The sequence below is a fragment of the Bombina bombina genome, chromosome 9 (genome assembly GCF_027579735.1).
Source record: "Bombina bombina isolate aBomBom1 chromosome 9, aBomBom1.pri, whole genome shotgun sequence".
In the NCBI taxonomy this organism is placed as follows: domain Eukaryota; kingdom Metazoa; phylum Chordata; class Amphibia; order Anura; family Bombinatoridae; genus Bombina; species Bombina bombina.
In genome coordinates this window covers 164479422-164499938 of record NC_069507.1, presented here as the reverse complement: position 1 = coordinate 164499938, position 20517 = coordinate 164479422, and the positions used below count along the sequence as shown (strand labels likewise).

The 20517-nt window shown below is 38.0% G+C and overlaps 1 protein-coding gene across 1 annotated transcript in view; it reads right to left on the bottom strand.

The window, feature by feature from the left end:
* The window catches only part of LZTS2 (leucine zipper tumor suppressor 2), a 378469-nt gene that overhangs the window by 197058 nt on the left and 160894 nt on the right, over positions 1-20517 (bottom strand). The window contains exon 3 of the mRNA XM_053692473.1: positions 18616-18684. The gene's annotated coding sequence lies outside the window, so the exon portion shown is untranslated. The remainder of the gene's footprint in view (positions 1-18615; positions 18685-20517) is intronic.

Genomic DNA, 20517 nt, shown 5'->3' with positions numbered 1-20517 from the left:
AGGGAAAAGAGTACACCTCTCTGAACAGTGTCTGGGAGGCTGTGGTTGCTGCTGCACGCAATGTTGATGGTGAACAGATCAAAACACTGACAGAATCCATGGATGGCAGGCTTTTGAGTGTCCTTGCAAAGAAAGGTGGCTATATTGGTCACTGATTTGTTTTTGTTTTGTTTTTGAATGTCAGAAATGTATATTTGTGAATGTTGAGATGTTATATTGGTTTCACTGGTAAAAATAAATAATTGAAATGGGTATATATTTGTTTTTTGTTAAGTTGCCTAATAATTATGCACAGTAATAGTCACCTGCACACACAGATATCCCCCTAAAATAGCTATAACTAAAAACAAACTAAAAACTACTTCCAAAACTATTCAGCTTTGATATTAATGAGTTTTTTTGGGTTCATTGAGAACATGGTTGTTGTTCAATAATAAAATTAATCCTCAAAAATACAACTTGCCTAATAATTCTGCACTCCCTGTATATATATAGTGTATATATATCTCAACATTTATGCTTACCTGATAAATTTATTTCTGCAAGATGTGGTGAGTCCACGGGTTCTTCTTAATTATTGTTGGGAATACCACTCCTCACCAGAAGGAGGAGGCAAAGAGCACCACAGTAAAACCGTTAAGTATCACTTCCCTACCCATAAACCCCAGTCATTCGACCAAAAGTAAATGGAGAAAGAAAAGCAGCACAAGGTGCGGAGGTGTCTGAGGTTTAGTCAAAAACATGAAAAATACACAAAAGGGTGGATCCATGGACTCCCCACATCTTGAAAAAATAAATTTAACAGGTAAGCATAAATTTTGCTTTCTTCGAAAGATGTGGTGAGTTCACGGGTTCATCTTAATTACTGTTGGGAATCAATACCCAAGCTAGAGGACACAGATGAATAGGGGGGGGAATAAGAACAAGCATGCCTAAATGGAAGGCACCACCGCCTGCAGAACCTTTCTCCCAAAGGCCGCCTCAGCCGACGCAAAAGTATCAAATCTGTAAAATTTGGGAAAAGTATGTAAGGAAGACCAAGTTGCAGCCTTACAAATCTGCTAAATCGAAGCTTTATTTTTGAAAGCCCAAGAAGAGGCTACAGCCCTGGTGGAAAGAGCCGTAATTCTCTCTGGAGGTTGCTTCCCAGTAGACTTATATGCCAGGCGAATCACACTTCGCAACCAAAAATCAACAATAGAAGCCGTAGCCTTCTGACCTCTACACTTCCCAGAAAAACAGACAAAGAGAGCAGAAGACTTGTGAAAAACCTCAGAAATCTCCAAATAAAACTTAAGATCACGAACCACATCCAAATTGTGCAACAGACTCTCTTTTTCCGAAGAAGGCTTCGGACACAGCGAAGGAACAACAATTTCCTGATTAATATTCTTAGTCGAAACAACTTTGGGAAGGAACTCCAACTAAGCACGAAGAACCGCCTTATCCGCAAGAAAGGTAAGGTAAGGGGAATCAAACTACAAGGCGGAGAGCTCAGAAACCCTCTGCGCAGAAGAAATAGCCAAAAGAAAGAACTTTCCATGACAACATTTTAATGTCTATATAATGCATTGGCTAAAACGGCGTCCTCTGCAATACTCTAAGAACCAGATTAAGACTCCATGGCGGAGCAACAGACTTAAACACAGGCCTAATTCTAACTAAGGCCTGACAAAAGGATTGAACGTCTGATACATCTGCCATACGTTTGTGTAACAAAACAGATAAAGCCAAAATTTGATCCTTCAGGGTGCTAACTGATAACCCTTTCTCCAGACCCTCCTGAAGAAAGGAGAAAATACTCGAAATCCTAACCCTACTCAAAGAGTAGCCCTTGGATTCACAATAATAAAGATATTTCCTCCATATCTTATGATAAATCTTCCTAGTAACAGGCTTACGGGCCTGAATCATAGTCTCAATTACAGACTCGGAGAACCCACGCTTAGAGAGAATTAAGCCTTCAAGCGTTAAAAAGTTCCTTCCTTTTTGGAAACCACAAACAAGTCTTAGTAAAACCCCAGACCCTGTTCCTGCTTTGGAACAGGTACACTCACTCCCAGAGACGAGAGATCTTGAACGCAATTCAAGAATGGCTCTCTTTTTATCTGGTCTGCAGATAACCTGAAAAGAAGGAACCTGCCCCTGGGGGAGTAATTTTTTAACTCTAACTTGTAACCCTGAGAGAAAATTTCCACAGCCCAAGGGTCTGGAACGTCTTTTAGCCAGACTTTAGAGAACTGAGACAGTCTGCCCCCAACCTGATCTAAGCCTGGATCGGGGGCAACCCCTTCATGCTGACTTAGAGTCGATAGTGGGTTTCTTAGACTGCTTTCCCTTGATCCAAGACTGATTTGGCTTCCAGGAGGGCTTGGAATTGTCCTGTTTGGACGAGGAAGAGGATGGCTTTCCTCTAAAGTTTTGCAGGAGTGACTTCCCTTAGGTCTGCTCTTTTTGTCCTGAGGCAGAAAAGACCCCTTTCCGCCTGTAATGTCAGAAATGATCTCAGCCAGACCCAGTCCAAACAAGGTTGTACCATTGTAAGGAAGCTTAGACGAAACATTGGCTGTCCAGGATTTCAACTATAAAGCCCTTCTGGCTAACACTGCAAAGCTGAAAGCCTTAGCTCCCAGTCTAAGAACTTGAAGAACAGCATCTGCAATATAGGAAAGCTTAAGAGCCTTAATCCTATCCTGAATCTTGCCTAAGGGTGTCTCTTCCTGAAGAGAATCAGACAAGGCATCAAACCAATAGATGGCTGCACTAGTCACCGTGGCAATGCATACTACAGGTTGCCATTGGAGGCCTTAATGTACATAAATCTTTTTCAAGTACGCCTCCATCTTTTTATCCATTGGGTCCTTGAAAGAGCAACTATCCTCAATGGTAACAGTGGTTCTCTTAGCCAGGGTAGAGATGGCCCCTTCCACCTTAGGAACCGTAGACCAATACTCCTTGATAGACACTGGGGACGGATTAAAAGGCACCCAGGTTTCTCCCATTCCTGAGTTATGATTTCCTTAGTCCTATCTGGCACAGGAAACACCTGCCTGGGTCTCTGAATCATCCAGAGTAGCTAAAACCTCCTTTAATAGTGACCAAAGGTGTACAAACTTAAACCTGAAGGAAACTCCCTCACTATCAGACAAAGGAATCATACTGTCCAAATCTGAGACCTCACCCTCAGAATGAGAGCTTTCCTCATCCTCAGATCTATGAGGAGCATGAGACTAATCGCCAGCGACAGATACCTTATTATCTAAATTCTTAGATTTCCTCTTGCGCTTCCCCGAAAACCTGGGAAGCTCAGACAATGCTGCAGATACCGCTTAGGATACATGTGCAGCAATCTCTGCCTTAAAAAACACTCCACTAGGAGTTAGAGAGGAACCACAGGACACAGTGTTAGATGCCAAGGAGGCTTGGGACGAAAAGGGAGATGGCCCTGGTAACACCAGGACAACATCCTCCTAAGAGACATTTGGCTCCACATTGAAAAAAAAGTCTTTACCCTGTAATGTAAGCTTAACACAGGAATAACAGAATTGCATGGGTGCTGCGATTTGAGCCTCTAAACATAATAAAGAAGGGTTACATTGAGCAGTATCCTGATCCATGTCAGACATGCTTGTAACTATTTCCACAGCCTTAACCGCTATCTTAATAATAACCAAACTATGAAAAGTTGCAATAAACAATAAGGCAGGAACCTGTAAATATCCTGCTTCTAGCTCTATATCTAACTAAAGAGGACACAAAATAAATAAAAACACTATATTTAGATTAACCAGATAGGCTATGCCTAGGTGAGCGAGTCGCTCCAACCAAAACCTCCCTCCACACCTCAGTATACTGAGATGCCTCCTTACCGCCCCCGATAACCAGCTGCTTCGACCTCTCCTTTAGTGATACGAGCTATGATGTTCCCACCCAGGAAACACAGCCACAACGAAGAGATTCACCTCCATAGTGAAACAGGGCCAAGAGACCGTGCAGATTACTTGACTGATTGAAGGGGAGGCGCAAAAACCTTCCGTGGAACACAGGGAAGAAGGGGGCATGGACAAGTCGATCCAACACATAACAGGAGCCCTCTGTAAGTTATAACAACTCAAAACGTCTCTCAAACACTGTGCCTGCAGCCATGTCTTAGCGAAGCCCTTACACCAGGGTGAACTAAAAGGTCCCCATACACAAGTAAAGTGCATCATATTCTAAGTGCCCTTTCTCCCTCTGGAAGACTAGCACTTACCTGTTCAACTGTCTGACATGAAGACAGTCCCCAGATATGAGGACACCTCTTCCAGCGACCTGGCCAAAATGCAGATAGCAAAGTAACCAACATTGGTATCTGAAACTAGGGCAGCATATGTGGGGGAAACGCAGCAAGCACCTCTTTGCAAGTTCCCCACTGCTTTAAAGCCACCACAGCTTGACCGCAAAGACTAACGTGGATCATAGTTATACCCTAAAAATTGCTTGAAGTAATCCATTTTCTTCAGAAAACACTATTTTAATTACACACTAAACTTCACCTCCTCCATGCACAAGAGGCAAAGAGAATGACTGGGGTTTATGGGTAGGGAAGTGACACTTAACGGTTTTACTGTGGTGTTTTTTGCCTCCTCCTGCTGGCGAGAAGTGGTATTCCCAACATTAAGAAGAACCCGTGGACTCACCACATCTTTAGAAGATATAGATATATATATATATATATATATATATATATATATATATATATATATATATACACACACATATATAGCTCACAAAACAACACATATAACCGGCTTTACAGCTTTAAGAAATCTTACACTTCTATTGCCCTCTGCTGTTCAGTTCTCAAGCAGGGTTATTATCTAGAAAGAGTAGGATGTCACATTACAAAAGAGATATTGCTACCGCATTGGTGTGAGTATTCGATTGCTATGAGAACACTCATTTTTAAATGCTCACTAAATAAAATAATATGATTGACATAACTTCAGACATGCCTGCTAAACTGTAGTTTAATTATTAGAATTGCTAAGAGGGTGGCATGAGCGTTTTGGGCAACATATTAGAGCGAAGTCTGATATAGCACCTGCCTGTGTTCTAATGAATGATGATTTAGCGCTGTTGCATGCTATTAACACCTTATCCAAAACCCAAAGATAAGTAATACATTTATAATTTAATAACTGCCTTGCTTTATAAGCTGATTACTGACTTATGTTATTGCAATAAGTTCATAATAAACACTTATTATTATACTGAATTTTCGTGTGTATGTTTCCCTTTTTTAGTACTATTGTGAGAGTTGTGCTGCCCCAGCACCTGGACATAACAAAGCTAGCTGGTATTGGTTCCTACACACAAATGCTTCTTGTCATCGGCTCAGGAGAACAGCTACGTCTCAGTAGTGCGTTGCTGCTTTGGAACTTGGAATTTTTACCACATTTTTTTTGCAGTTAGAACACGTTAAATGCAAACAGCAGTATGATAATAGAATGTTTTAAATCAACTTAGCATTTTTTGCACTTTTATGTCCCTTTAATGTCTGCAGAGGGGTTAAAAAGTATATGAGACTCAAATTGCCTTTAAATTAAAGTCCTTTGAAAAGCATAGATTTTATCAAGTACATGTCTGTAATAAAGCTCTTTAGTTTTCTTTCAATTTGTGCTTAAAATATAAAAGTTTTTCCAAACCCACCAATGGGACTCATAATGCAAGTCCATTCTTGGGTGTCTACCTGGGTAGCTGCTGGGTGCCGAGTACTAGCCAATGCGCATAAATGTGTTCAGCTGGTGACTTCACTCCCAGTGCTACGGTTTCATTGCAGGATTCTGGAAGCACTTTGGTGCAGCACACTAGGTAAGTATATTGCTCCAATTAAAATCAACCCTCCCGGACTGATGAGCAAGCATGAATGAAAATATATACTATACATCAAAAGCGCTGCCTACAGTTTGAACAAGCCCTCATTGTATCCAGTCCCAAACCCAATCAGAAGACTTAATATTGATGCAAAAATGAATTTAGAGGGTACAATCTGTTAACTCTCATGCAGCTCACCTTCTCCTCTTGGTACACCATTGACTGCGTGACGGTAGCCCTGACTTCCTGGGTAGTCCTCATCAAACGCACTAACTCAGCCAGCGTGGTGTTGGTTGAGGGGGCACAAGTCCTATACCCATATCCTACAAAAGTTCTGGGAGCATTTGGAAAGCATAATGGGTTCAGTAAAAATCTGAGGTACACGGCACAGGTATACTAGCCTCTGTCCCTGGTCTAACACAAACCGTCAGGAACGGGCTGCCCAACTCCTTGCAAACGCCTGCTGAGACTGATGAAATAGTGTTTCTGTCAAGAAAACGTTATTTCCTCTTATCCCATTGGTTCCCATGAACAATTTATTAGGGAAGACAGCAACAGTACGCATGCACAAAGCAAGTAATACAAGCTGGAATGGAAATCTTCACTGAGACCAGAGCGATATTCCTCCTGTACTGCAAATTCGTTAGAGCGCGTCAACAGCCAGTTATCATATTGAAAAGGAATACAGATGATTACTTCCATATCTCGAGGATAGAGCAGCCCCTTTTTAGGGGCTGTCTTAGAGAACAACACTCAGCAAAATAAAAAATTACATTTATAACAAAAACAAGCTTTGTTTTGAGAGAACATTACATTATTTTTATTCATCTTATTTTCCTACATGGATTAATATGTTTTGCTTTGAACAGATTTTGTACAGTTCTATAATCCTTTAAAAGGATACTAAACACATTTTTTTTTCTCTTTCATGATTCAGATAGAGCAGGCAATTTTAAGCAACTTATTAATTTACTCCTATTATCAATTTTTCTTTTTTTTTGCTATCTATTTAAAAAGCAGGATTGTAAAGCTTAGGAGTCGGCCCATTTTAGGTTCAGCACCCTGGATAGCGCTTGCATATTGGTGGCTACATTTATTCACCAATAAGCAAGTGTAACCAAGTTTCTGAACCAAAAATGGGCCGACTCTTAAGCTTTACATTCCTGCTTTTTAAATAAAGATAGCAAGAGAAGGAAGAAAATTTGATAATAGGAGAAAATTAGAAAGTTGCATGCTCTATCTGATTCATTAAAGAACATTTTTTAGGTTTAGTATCCCTTTAAATACATAGTTAAACGTGTTCCTGTGCTAGTCCTAATGGGGTTACAGTTGGTGGGTAAATGAGAAGCAGCCATATATGTGAATACACCAACTACATACCCTCAACTGGAAATAATAGGGGTGTTAGAGAAGTGCTACTCTGACTACATGTTTAACCCTTATGAAGGTGCATAGTAAAATAAGGGCATCTGCATAAACACAAAATAATATAAAGAAATAGACAACTTTACACTATGGGGCCTATTTATTATGTGTCTGTCCGACATAATCCGATCAGCAGATCGTGTCCGACAGACATTGCTGAATGCGGAGATCAATAGGCTCTCCGCATTCAGCATTGCGCCAGCAGCTCTTGTGAACTGCTGGTGCAACGCCGCCCCCTGCAGATTGGCTGCTATAAGGGGGTGTCAATCAACCTGATCGTATTCGATCGGGATGAATTGCGGCAATGTCTGTCCGCCTCTTCAGAGCAGGCGGACAGGTTATGGAGCAGCGGTCTTTAGGCAACGGAATAAAGAAAAACATTTTTTTCAGTTGTTCTGATAGATATTATTCAACTGGTTATGATGTATCAGGCAAAGGTTGTGGAGCAAGATAATAGCAAGTTATATATACATTATTTATATAACAGTTTTTCTACTGTACGCCTGACAGTCCGATGTGTTCCTGGACTGAATAGATAGTAGAGAGTATAATAAATTCAATTGACTCTCTGAGACACTCATGGTTACAAAATACTTGCACAGAGGGTTCTAATATTAACACAGCTGGGCTAACTTACAGTAACAGTGAAAGTACCTAGTGGCAAATGCGCATCATATGATCATTAATATTTTACAATACTGAACTCTCACAGGCAGTCCGTTGGCTCCTGTATGCAGTGGAACAGTAGGGAGTAGAATAAACCCTAGTGACTCTCTGGGATACTTACAGTTACATAATACCCTTACAGAGGGTTCTACTATATTTATATAGCTGGGCTAACGTACAACAACAGTAAAAGTACCTAGTGACAGATGCGCATCATATGATCAGTAACATTTTATAATACTGAACTCTCACAGGCTCCTGTATGCAGTGGAACAGTAGGGAGTAGAATAAACTCTAGTGACTCTCTGGGATACTTACAGTTACATAATACCCTTACAGAGGGTTCTACTATATTTATATAGCTGGGCTAACGTACAACAACAGTAAAAGTACCTAGTGACAGATTCGCATCATATGATCAGTAACATTTTATAATACCTAACTCTCATATTAAAATATACTTATAACTAAAACTAGCAGAGCCTTTGCAACCCATTATCTATGAAGGTCAGAGAGATTACTTTCAAGGATACATTAATAGCAAACCTATGTATATATTTATGACTGTAATATAATCCGTAAAACAGTGTCTATAACACTCCGTTTCACTTGTTGAAGCACTACATAACATACAGAAATACAACATACTGATTCTTCTCTCAGTAATAATAACCAACTCCAATATTTAACGGTAACGATTCTTGGATATGACCTTTAATTGTGAATACAAATATCTCTTAGGAGTTGATATATGAACCCCATTGGTGGGTAAAGTTACAATTGGCGATTGTACCAACAGTCGCAAATCATATCTAAACTTGCAATCTTTAGTAACTAACTGGTAGTACAGTAACCATTGTGGGAACTAGCATTGATCCAGTACACATCTAACTAATATTATAATTATTGTGGATATACCTACCTCCATACAGTGTTTAACCCTTATAAGAATAGAGGCTATTTTACCTCAAAGGCCTATTTGAATTACACATATAAGGGTTATTTTTACTAACTAACTCCGTCCAATATTTTAATTGCACACCCATTTTAGTTTATACTAATAAAAGTTATGTTTTAACTTAGTTATCTGACATTTTCTGTCTAGTAGTCAGGGCAGTGAGTGCTTAATCGCATTCTGTAGTGGGAATGTCTTCTATATTCCCACACCCCCTTTTCTTGGTAAATGGGAAAGTTGTTTAAAATTGCATGCTCTATCTGAATCATGGAAGTTTCATTTTTTTCTTTAATGTCCCTTTAATGCGTCATTTATTCCACAAGCACAATTTGACTGACAGATAGATTGTTGACAGTCTGTGTCTGAAAAAATGTTTTTCATTCTGTAGTGGGAATTTCTTCTATATTCCCACACCCCCTTTTCTTGTTAAACAGTATTGTCGTGCGAAGTACCCCTCTCCTTAACCTTTAAACAATATTAGATTGATCTCACAAACCAAGGTTTAATCCAATAAGGGAGAGTTTGCCCCCTAGTGGTGCCATTGCTTTTTATTTCATTTTGAACTTTCCCATTTACTTCTGTTATCAAATTTGCTTTGTTCTCTTAGTATCTTTTATTGAAGAGTAACTATAGCAGCAGTGTTTTTAAACATTGTATAACAAAGCTACAAATAATGTTGCAAAACACTGCTGCTGTAGAGTACTAAAGACACATGCACACTCCTGAGCTCTTATGAGCCTAACTAGTACCCTTCAATAAAAGATACCAAGACAAAGAAGCAAAATTTGAAGTAAATTGGAAAGTTGTTTAAAAATGCGTGCTCTATTTGAACCATGAAAGTTTAATTTTGACTTTACTGTCCCTTTAAACTCAGCAACTGTCTGGACTGCATATAAATAGATCACTATTTCAACTTGCTATTTGTTTTATGTATAAAAAGTTTTATTTATGAAACTGGTGAACACCCACAAGCGTAATCACAAAATGATTTATTTCAGTACAGAAACTGTAATACAAATTAAAATACTTAATATTTATGGTGCAATACAGACACAAAAATGCAATTAATGTCCCATTTAAAAATTCTGTGAATGAATCTCAATCAATCTGGAACCTTATGAAAACTTGTAACAACTGGTTGTAGAGTGTGAAGAGTTCACAGAAGGTCCTGTAATTCATGAAAACAAATGTATTTTCTTTAAAGGGACATAAAAACTACAAATATTTAGAAAAAAGTTTAAAAGTTACTTAAAGGGATATGAAAATTATGCATCAACATTACTGATGCATTACATGTTTAAAGATGTGTGAGTATGTATGTGTATATATATATATGTTTATTTGTGTATACATATGTATTTATATGTGTATATATGTTTTTACAGACATATATACACATATAAAACACATAAATACATCTGTATACACATATAGGCATATATAAATATGTGCATTGGAGCCCTTTGCAGTCAAGTAGCTAAACATATGAATAATGATATTTATGTAATATTCATATTTAATAAAGTGTTTAACTATGTATTTAATATAAATATTTCACATTCCAATTTTCTTCACATAGAGGAATATGTTCTAATTTGTCATGGTTCTACCTTATGTGGTATATACCTTTAAGGCTTTCCCTATTTAGTCCCACAATGCTCCTCTCAACTTGCCAATTATTGTTTAGCAGTGTAGCAATAGAGTTCGTCAGAGCAAGTTGTTCCCTAAACTCTCCTGGCTTCCCCTGCGCTGATCTGCCTTCCTCGTAAGAATTGGATTATTCCCTCAGGATTTCACCTACATTTTTCCTTGAAGAAACTGCTTGTCTCCTATTATTGAATCCTACCGTTTTTGGGACTTTACCAACTTAATTCACAAGCAAGATATTTCCGTAGCAGTACTGCTGCCGTCAACTCACCTCACCGCTTTAGCTGCATCCTAAACAGAGACTCAAATACGTCAATCTAACTTCTAGAAACGGATCTAAGACTCACAAAATCTCTCTTACTTCCTCCCCGGATACCACGGCTGAAGCGCTGCATAACCGAAACCTCCGCTAGCTGAATCTCCATTCACGGCTGTAAGTGTTTCAGCGCATCTGGTTGGTGCTTGGACAACCCCCCGTGCACAACGTCACAGCAGACCGCACGCAACGCTCATTAAACTTGTTTTCCTCTGTTGTTGGGACTATGGATTTGCTACAAAACATAACAGCGTATTAACTGACTTTCTAAACCTTATGTGAAAGCAGAAGAGATTCTCCACGTAGTCTCTGACACAGCCATAGATAAAGGCCCCTGGCGGCTGAAACGCGTAGAGACTGCTAACTCTGAACCCCTGCAATTAGACTACCTCAGCTGGTGTGATTCACCTGGTATACCGGTTAGGGCAGGTACATTGAGCCACATCCTATAGCAGGAGTAGACTCTGTATGTGTAATCCCTGTCCCATGATCCGGTAGCACAAAATACACTAACCAGTTTGATGAGGTAACAAATAAGAAAGAATTTGAATACTGCTTGTTACCGGAATACTTTAGTGATTTTACTGTGGGACACAGCTAAAAATCTTAATCCAGAACTTCTTGCAGAGAGTAAGACTACTCCTGAAATAACCGTTTGGAAACAAGACGGACCAACGTATTTTACAAACTTGCCAAACTTCCGAAGCAGACACTGGAATCAGGTTACACTATTACAATACTTATCACTGTGACTATTGCTACCTGTGTATACCTAGAGGATATTATCTGGTATTCCGGTTCAACATTTGAGACTTAACATTTGGGACTTGTCATCTAAATGTACACTGTGTAATCTGATAAGATTCATTGGTCCCGAGATTTGGTCAACCTATATAGTTAGAAATCAGTCACCATATATGTGAAGTATCATAGATCTATTATACACATATAGATCTATTATACGCATACAGTTATATACTTTGTTTTTATATTTTTTTTTATATATTTTAATAGATTATATAGATGGCGGAATCTCTTATAGGAATACTGATAAATCAGCTTTTTTAGATTATTTGAACGATATTAAATGTTTTTGTATATATAATATTAAACTAGCTTTCACTGTCTAATCGGCTTCTGGGAGGATTTTTTTCTAAAGATTGACTGCTACTTTCACGGATTAAGATAGTCTCTGGGTCTTAGTGCCCTGTATTAATTTTGATACAGATCATCAATATAATATATATCACCAATAGTTTATCGTTACGTATCCATTATTATTAACCAGACTACTCCATTTTGATTTTTTGAACCATTATTTACAAGTTCATATTTATTTATTTTTTCTGATTAATTCATTCAGTTTTTCAATCTGATTAGTATTGTTGATCATTTTCAGTAGGCTGTATTGCGGTTCTTACTATATTCTTTTCCTTGACTAACTAAGCCACACATTTATTATATATTTTTTACCTTGATTAACTTAGTCACACATATTTGCTAACACTTTCAATTTACTATTTGAGTTTTTTGACTCCAAGCTTTTTTAGCGCTATCCCTACCCCCCACACACTCCATCGTTTTTGGGACTTTACCAACTTAATTCACAAGCAAGATATTTCCGTAGCAGTGCTGCTGCCGTCAACTCACCTCACCGCTTTAGCTACATCCTAAACAGAGACTCAAATACGTCAATCTACACTTACTTCTAGAAACGGATCTGGGACTCACAAAATCTCTCTTACTTCCTCCCTGGATACCACGGCTGAACCGCTGCATAACCAAAACCTCTGCTAGCTGAATCTCCATTCACAAGGCTGTCAGTGTTTCAGCGCATCCGGTTGGTGCTTGGACAACCCCCCCCCCCCCCTTCACAACGTCACAGCAGACCGCACGCAGCGCTCATTAAACTTGTTTTCCTCTGTTGTTGGGACTATGGATTTGTTACAAAACATAACAGCCTATTAACTGACTTTCTAAACCTTATGTGAAAGCAGAAGAGATTCTCCATGTAGTCTCTGACACAGCCATAGATCTACTGAGCCACCTAATACAGGACATATATGAAACTCTCTCCTGTAACAAAATAACAAGTCATACACAAAGAATAGTTTTTTCCATAGAAAGTCTTATATCTCAAACACTCAATTTATAATCTGCAGTTGAGATCCAAACTCTCTGAATCTTCAACCAATAAAGTTTATAGTTTTATAGCTATGCTACATAAGTATTTTTAAATAGCTACTCATATATAAAGCTGTAGCTATCTATCTATATATTTATATATATATATATATATATATATATATATATATATATATATATATATATATATATATATATACACACATACAGTATATATATATATATATATATATATATATATATATATATATATATATATATATATATGTATATATATATATATATATATATATAGTGTATTGAGTTGGGGCCAATCAGATTTCTCTCTGATGGTACTGCATGATGGATAAGTATCTGCCTGTACTTCTCAGCATCGAGGAGACCAGTAATTCTGACCAAATCCCCAACTCCATTTGCAAAAATGCAGCCCCAAACTTTAAGTAACCTGCACCATGCTTCACTTTTGCCACTCACTCATTTTTGTACTGCTCTCCAGTCCTTTGGCAAAAAAACTGCCTTCCGCTACAGCCAATTATTTAAAGTTTGGCTCACTGTCATTTTTCTTCATCCCCCGGTTCCTGTGTTTTTGTGCATAGTTGAGTTACTTGGCTTTGTTTCCACGTTAGAGGAATAGTTTTTTGGCTATTAGTATTACATGAAGACCACTTCAGACCAGGACTACCCAACCCCAGTAAATACTAAACTATACTGCAAGACAACTCCTATGCCACTACCCCTAAACCACTGCAGGACCAACCCTACAGAATTGAATCCCTAACCACTAATAAACCCCCATACACTGTAAGACCCACCACCTTAAATGACCCATAACCTAAGACCACCCACTGCAAGACCTCCCTACACTTAGAACCACAAATGCCACAAATCCCTCCAGCACTAACCCATCCTAAATTGACCACCACTACACTAAATAAGACCCCTCAAGTGAATCCTACCCTAAGGCCACCTACTGGACTTCCTCTGTTGCAAACCACACTTAAACTCAGCTATAATCTAAGACCCACCACCACCACAAACCCCCTTGCAAATACTTCCCAATCTAAACTACCCACTACTCTAATACCCTCCAATTGACTCCTAATCTAAACCTCATCTACTTAAACTCAAGCTTAAGTTATACTATTAAAAAAACAAAAGTTAATAAATAATTTTATCTATTTATTTAATTATTGTTTTGTTATTTTGCAAAACGTATTAACTGACAAGCCAGATGAAATTCTGTATAATCCCTAAGTAGCAAACAGCATTTACTTTTAAAATTTGATTTTATTATCAGTAAAAACATATTATGTTAATAAAATAATTGCAAAATAATTGTCAATAAATGTAAAAAATAAAATGCGCTGGTTAAACACAAGAAGGATTTGCTTAATAAAAAATGCTCTAATAAATCACAGCATTTTATTAGTGGACTAGAAAGACCCTTTAGTTAGTTATTTAACCATTTGTCTGCTGGAGATGAACACATTGCACAGCAAGCAGTTAAAATGTCCCTCTGTTCGCCAACAGATTAAACCCACAGCTCTTCAGCATTAGCAACAACTGTAATGCTTTCCCTGTATTTCAGCCTTCACAGCTATTTTTAAGCTGCAAAAAAAGAATACTGTAAAATGTCAACAACAAAAAAGGGTTATAATAAATAGCCATCTACTCATCCATGAAAAATCCTTGAATTAACAATTAAGACTATTGTGTAAAGCACAGGGCTAAGCATCCTTGAGTTAATAGGTTTAGATTGCGCTCTAGTACTTATCTGCCTTTTTGCACAAAAAAGAAGATCCGTTTGCACCATATTATCATTGTTATGAGGGTAATAAGTAAGAAGAGGTAAAGCTCTCAGCTGGGGAAAAGTGGAATAAATTAAATGAGCTACAGTGTTAGGGAAACATTACAAATCATAAGCACTGGTGTGTTCATTCATGTAGTGATCCGAGGGGGCATAAAGGCGAGATACATTAGATGGAAACTGCACTAACCATTAGGACGTGTGATGGTCGAAAGCATAGACAGGAGAAGGGAAAGGAGTTCTATAATTAATCTCTTGGTAGCGGAAGTAGGTCAAATAGGTTATAGGGAAGTCTATTTATGGAACACTTTTTATTACACAATGCCAACTTCCCAATTAGAGTTGGGTATAAAATACAGTTCATGAAAAAACACAGCAAGCCCACAAGAAAAAAAAATACAAGGGAACTAAGATAGGTAACAGCATGACTTAAACATTCAAAGAGATATTATAGTAATTTTAATATATGTTTAGGATATATAAAAGGGGCAGGAAAATCAAAATTCAACTTTCATGGTTCAGACAGAGCGAACAATTTAAAATACTTTTCAATTTAAAGGGGCAGGAAACTGCAGGGCATTCACAGTTATATGCAACTTCCACTCATGATTTACATATAGACAGTTACCTGTTCTGGAGATGCAATGCTTGTAGCTCGAGTGGGACTTTAATGTTGGAATTAAACACAAAGGGCCTCGAACAAAAACTCGCCAGCATGGAGACAAATCACACAAATTCTTTGGGGGCTTTTTTGTTTTTTGTGAGCATTATATTGTAATGTGGGTGTCTCTCTTGCACATTCAGACCCCTACATTATTATTATTAACAGGTATTTGTAGAGCGCCAACAGATTCTGCAGCGCTATAAACATAGGTGGCGTAAAGAATAACATTTATAGGGATCAAATGGGTAGAGGGCCCTGCCGAGAGTTGCACTTTTGTAGTCGGCTCTTATGAAGGCGATCTGCAAACAGCTGGGCTCATAGGCTTACATTCTAAGGGGTTCAAGTGGAAAGCAATAGAGTTAGGAAAGGTTAGTGTTGGTTGTATGCATCCCTGAATTGTAAAGTCTTTAGGGAGCACTTGAAGCTGTTAAAACTAGGGGAGAGTCTTGTGGAGCGAGGCAGGGAGTTCCACAAGATGGGGGCCAGTCTGGAGAAGTCCTGTAAACGGGAATGTGAGGAAGTAACAAGAGAGGAGGAGGTCGTGAGCAGAGCAAAGGGGATAGGAGGGAGAATATCTGGAGACAAGGGGGCCCATTTATCAAACTCCGGATGGAGCTTGAGGTCCCGTGTTTCTGGCGAGCTTGCAGGCTCGCCAGAAACACCAGTTATAAAGCAGCGGTCTAAAGACCGCTGCTCCATAACCTGTCCACCTGCTCTGAGCAGGCAGACAGACATCGCCGCAATTCAACCGGATCGAGTACGATCGGGTTGATTGACACCCCCCTGCTGGTGGCCGATTGGCCGCGAATCTGCAGGGGGCGGTATTGCACCAGCAGCTCACAAGAGCTGCTGGTGTAATGCTGAATATGGAGAGCGCATTGCTCTCCGCATTCAGTGAGGTCTGTCGGACCTGATCCGCACTGTCGGATCAGGTCCGACAGACCTTTGTTATATAGGCCCCCATGTCTGAAATGTAGGAGGGAGCAGTACAGTGCCTTTATAAAACTCTTTCAAGGACCTTGCAGTGCTGAGAAGACTTCTTTCATAATCTCACCAGATGGAGCAGGTAAAATCTGCTTTAGCCTGTTTTTTATATTACAGAATTAGTTAAAGGGGCAGTAAAGGCAAAATTTAACTTATTATTCAGATAGAGCATGCAATTTTAAACAGCTTTCCAATTTTCTTCTATTATCTAATGTGCTTCGTTGTCTTGCAATTCTTTGTTGAAAAGCATACCTATGTAGGCTAACTACTGGGAACTAGCTGCTGATTGGTAGCTGCAGATGTTTGCCTCTTGTCATTGGCTCACCAGATGTGTTTGCTGCTCCTCCAACAAAGGCTACCAAGGCAATGATGAAAATTCAGTAATTTATTTAAATTGGAAAGTTGTTTATATTGTATTTTCTCTCTGAATCATAAAATAAAACGTGGGTTTCATGTCCCTTTTACACTGCTGGATTGCCATGTAGGAAAAAGTTTTAAAAATGTGAGAGAAGCTTAGACTTTTATTTTTGGTTTCCATTGGCAACAGGCAGCATTTTTGTGGTCAAAGTTATTAAAAAAAAGAATTTGACCAGCGAGAAAACCCAGACCCGTCATCACATTGGGTTGTTAGCAGTATCTGTTTCTAGTTCCTTCATAATAAAAGTAAAGTTTGTCTCTTTGTCTTATAAAAGACAAAACATTAGAAATACAAGACAAAATGCCCTTTATTCTTATTTTTCTTAGACGCTGGCATGAATGTGTGAAGCACAAAGATAACGAGTTTTTAGCCAATAAATTCTCCAAACACTTTATGACTCAGAATCATTTTTTTTTTGTCTGCTCTGTCTTTTATCAGAAGGTCAGACTACCAGAAACACTAAATAAAACATACAAATAGATCTAATCATGGTGTTCTATAATCTAAATACTACTATATAACCGTAAGCCTTGCTCATTTATGCCGTCTAAATAAAAATAATAGCTTAGTTACGCTACAAATATATCGTCATTGATTTTTTAATTTTTTTATTTACCAGAAATTCAGTTGTAGCCATAATGTAAAAATTACCTTGACATTTCACGACCTACAGTAAGTTATAATCATTTATTTATGGAAATATTTATTCCTTCCTCTAGCGGTTTATTTCCTTCTACAACAAAGCAATATTTGTCATGTAGCTTAAGATTTAATGCCAGAATGGAATCCATATTGGTTTGTTAGGAGGAATTTAATGTACATTTCCAAATATCATTCTGATTGAGTTACGGCTTTTAAAAATAGAATGTCGTGATCTGTACTCTTATATTTTGTTGGTTATTAGAGATGGCCTTTTTTTTTCTCTCTCTCTCTCTTTATCAAGTGGTGCCCTAACATTTCTGCAAGGACTCTAGTTTTTTTTTTTTAATGGCAACATCATCATAACATGATTTATGAGTTTTGATTTTTTTCCCCTTGCAGCAGTAAGTTGATCTAATTTTATCCAAAAAACTAAAAGTATTGTTGCCAGAAAGACTGCAGCTGGAAGAGCGTTCATCCTTTGATTGCTTAGTTCAATGTTTGTGTTTCAAGTGGAATAAATCTATTGCAGAACATATAACTCGGGGCATTTCTAGTCAAGACAAATTTATTCCAACAATACAACCATTTCTTTTTTACTTTTGAAAATCCCCACTTACAATAGGTAAAAATGTATTTTTAAGGGATACATATATATATATGTATATTTATGTATATTTATGTGTCTCATTTTTATTTTGTTGCTGCATCTTTAAAAGGGCAGTTCAACAAGAAATACAGATTATATTCAGATTGTGCATGACTAACAGGATTTTACTGGCTATCAGTGGGCTGCAGCACATAGCAAAGAAATGTGATTGGCCACATACTCAACAGCATTTACAAGGGGTGCATATCTGGACTGCTCTTGATTTGCAAAAAAACTATAAAAAGTGAAATAAAAATGTCAGTTTCAATGTTTTAATACATTTGCTTGTAGATTTTTTGCACTGCAGTACTCAATTTAGATATGAACTGTGAATATATAAAACGTATCTGTACGTCCCATTAAATTTCACTGTGTAACAAACCATTTAATTGCCACTCAGCTACATGAATTACATGACAGTTGATCATTGGGTTTTATTCTTACTTGATTTAAATTCCGGAATGTTCTAGATGATATTTATCCGTTTACAAACTGTCGGTAATCAAAGAAAACCTAGAAGAAAAGAAAAACAATCAGCTATAATTACTTTTGTATTTATACATCATTTGCTATAATGACATACGTTTTAGAGACCTTTTCAGATAAAGGGACATGAAACCAAATTTTTTTCTTTCATGATTCAGAGAAAGCATGCAATTTCAAACAACTTACCAATTTATTTCTATCATCTAGTTTTGTTCTCTTGGTACCCTTTGTTGATAAACCCATCTAGATAGGCTCAGGAGCTGCTTATTGGTGGCTGCACATTTATGCCTCATGTTATTGGCTCACCAATGTGCATCGCTGTTTCTTTCACAAAAGATAATAAGAGAGGAAAGTAAAATTGATAATGGAAGTAAATTAGAAAGTTGTTTAAATTGTAGTCTCTATCCAAAACACGAAATAAAAATGTTTGTGTTTCATGTCTCTTTAAAGTAAAAATCTAGTGTCAAACTGAAAATGCACATCAATGCATTTCAGTCCTGATTAGAGGCATTTGTACACATAACAGTCTTAAAACAAAATATTGTAATGCACTAGAGCACTTTACTGTTACACTACTTTGTGCCTATAACTGTGCGTTTAATGCTCGCAATAGTGTTAAATTCACAGTAAAATCTGCCTTTGAGCAGCTATGCAACATTCACTTCTCAGCTGACTCTGGCCAGTAATTGGTGGTTTGGCATATTTTCTGCTCCTGTTTGGCTTATCAACCGTGTTCAGTTTAAGAGAGGACGTAACACACCCTTATGTCCCTTTAAAGGGACATAAAACCCCAAAATGGTCTTTCATAATTTAGACAGAGCATGTCATTTTAAACAACTTTCCAATTTACTTCTATTATCTAATTTGTTTTGTTCTCCTTATTTCATTTGTTGAAAAGGATACCTAGGTAGATTAAGGAGCTGCTGATTGTTGGCTGCACATATATGCCTCATCTATTTGGCTCACCCAGTGCATACAGCTGGCGCCCAGTAGTGCATTGCTGCTGCTTCAACAAAGGATATCAAGAGAAGGAAACACATTAGATAATAGAAGTAAATTGGAAAGTTATTTAACCCCTTCCTGTCGGGATCAGAACAAAGTTCTGATGTAAATAAATGAGTAAAAATTGAAATCACCCAATCGTTCATGCGATCACTTGATGTCAATGATGAGATCACATCAGGGGGGAATGCCTATGAAGCAAGGCATGCCCCCCAATCCCAATATTGATGCACATTTAAACTTCAACTCAAATGTCTATTTAATGGCAAAGAGGAAGATATGACTAACTATGGTAGGGTTGATAAAGTGTGAATTTCTGGTGTATTCTAAATGCAGTGAGATATGAGAGAAAATCTTAAATTATGCTTACCTGATAATTTTCTTTTCTTCTGACGGGAAGAGTCCACAGCTGCATTCATTACTTTTGGGAATTCAGAACCTGGCCACCAGGAGGAGGCAAAGACACCCCAGCCAAAGGCTCAAATACCTCCTCCCACCTCCCTCATCCCCCAGCCATTCTGCCAAGGGAACAAGGAACAGTACAAGAACTATCAGGGTGAAAAAGGTATCAGAAGAAGAAACTAAACTACGGCCGCCTCCTCGATAAAACACAGTCGGGGAGCTGTGGACTCTTTCCGTCAGAAGAAAAGAAAATTATCAGGTAAGCATAATTTAAGATTTTCTTCTTAAACGGGAAGAGTCCACAGCTGCATTCATTACTTTTGGGAAAACAATATCCAAGCTATAGAGGACATTGAATGCAAACAAAGGGCGAACAGTATAAAAAGAAACAAAGTAACTGCCCATCAGTTAAACAACCGGCAAAGCCGTGCTGGAGACCACTTAAAATCTTTAGAT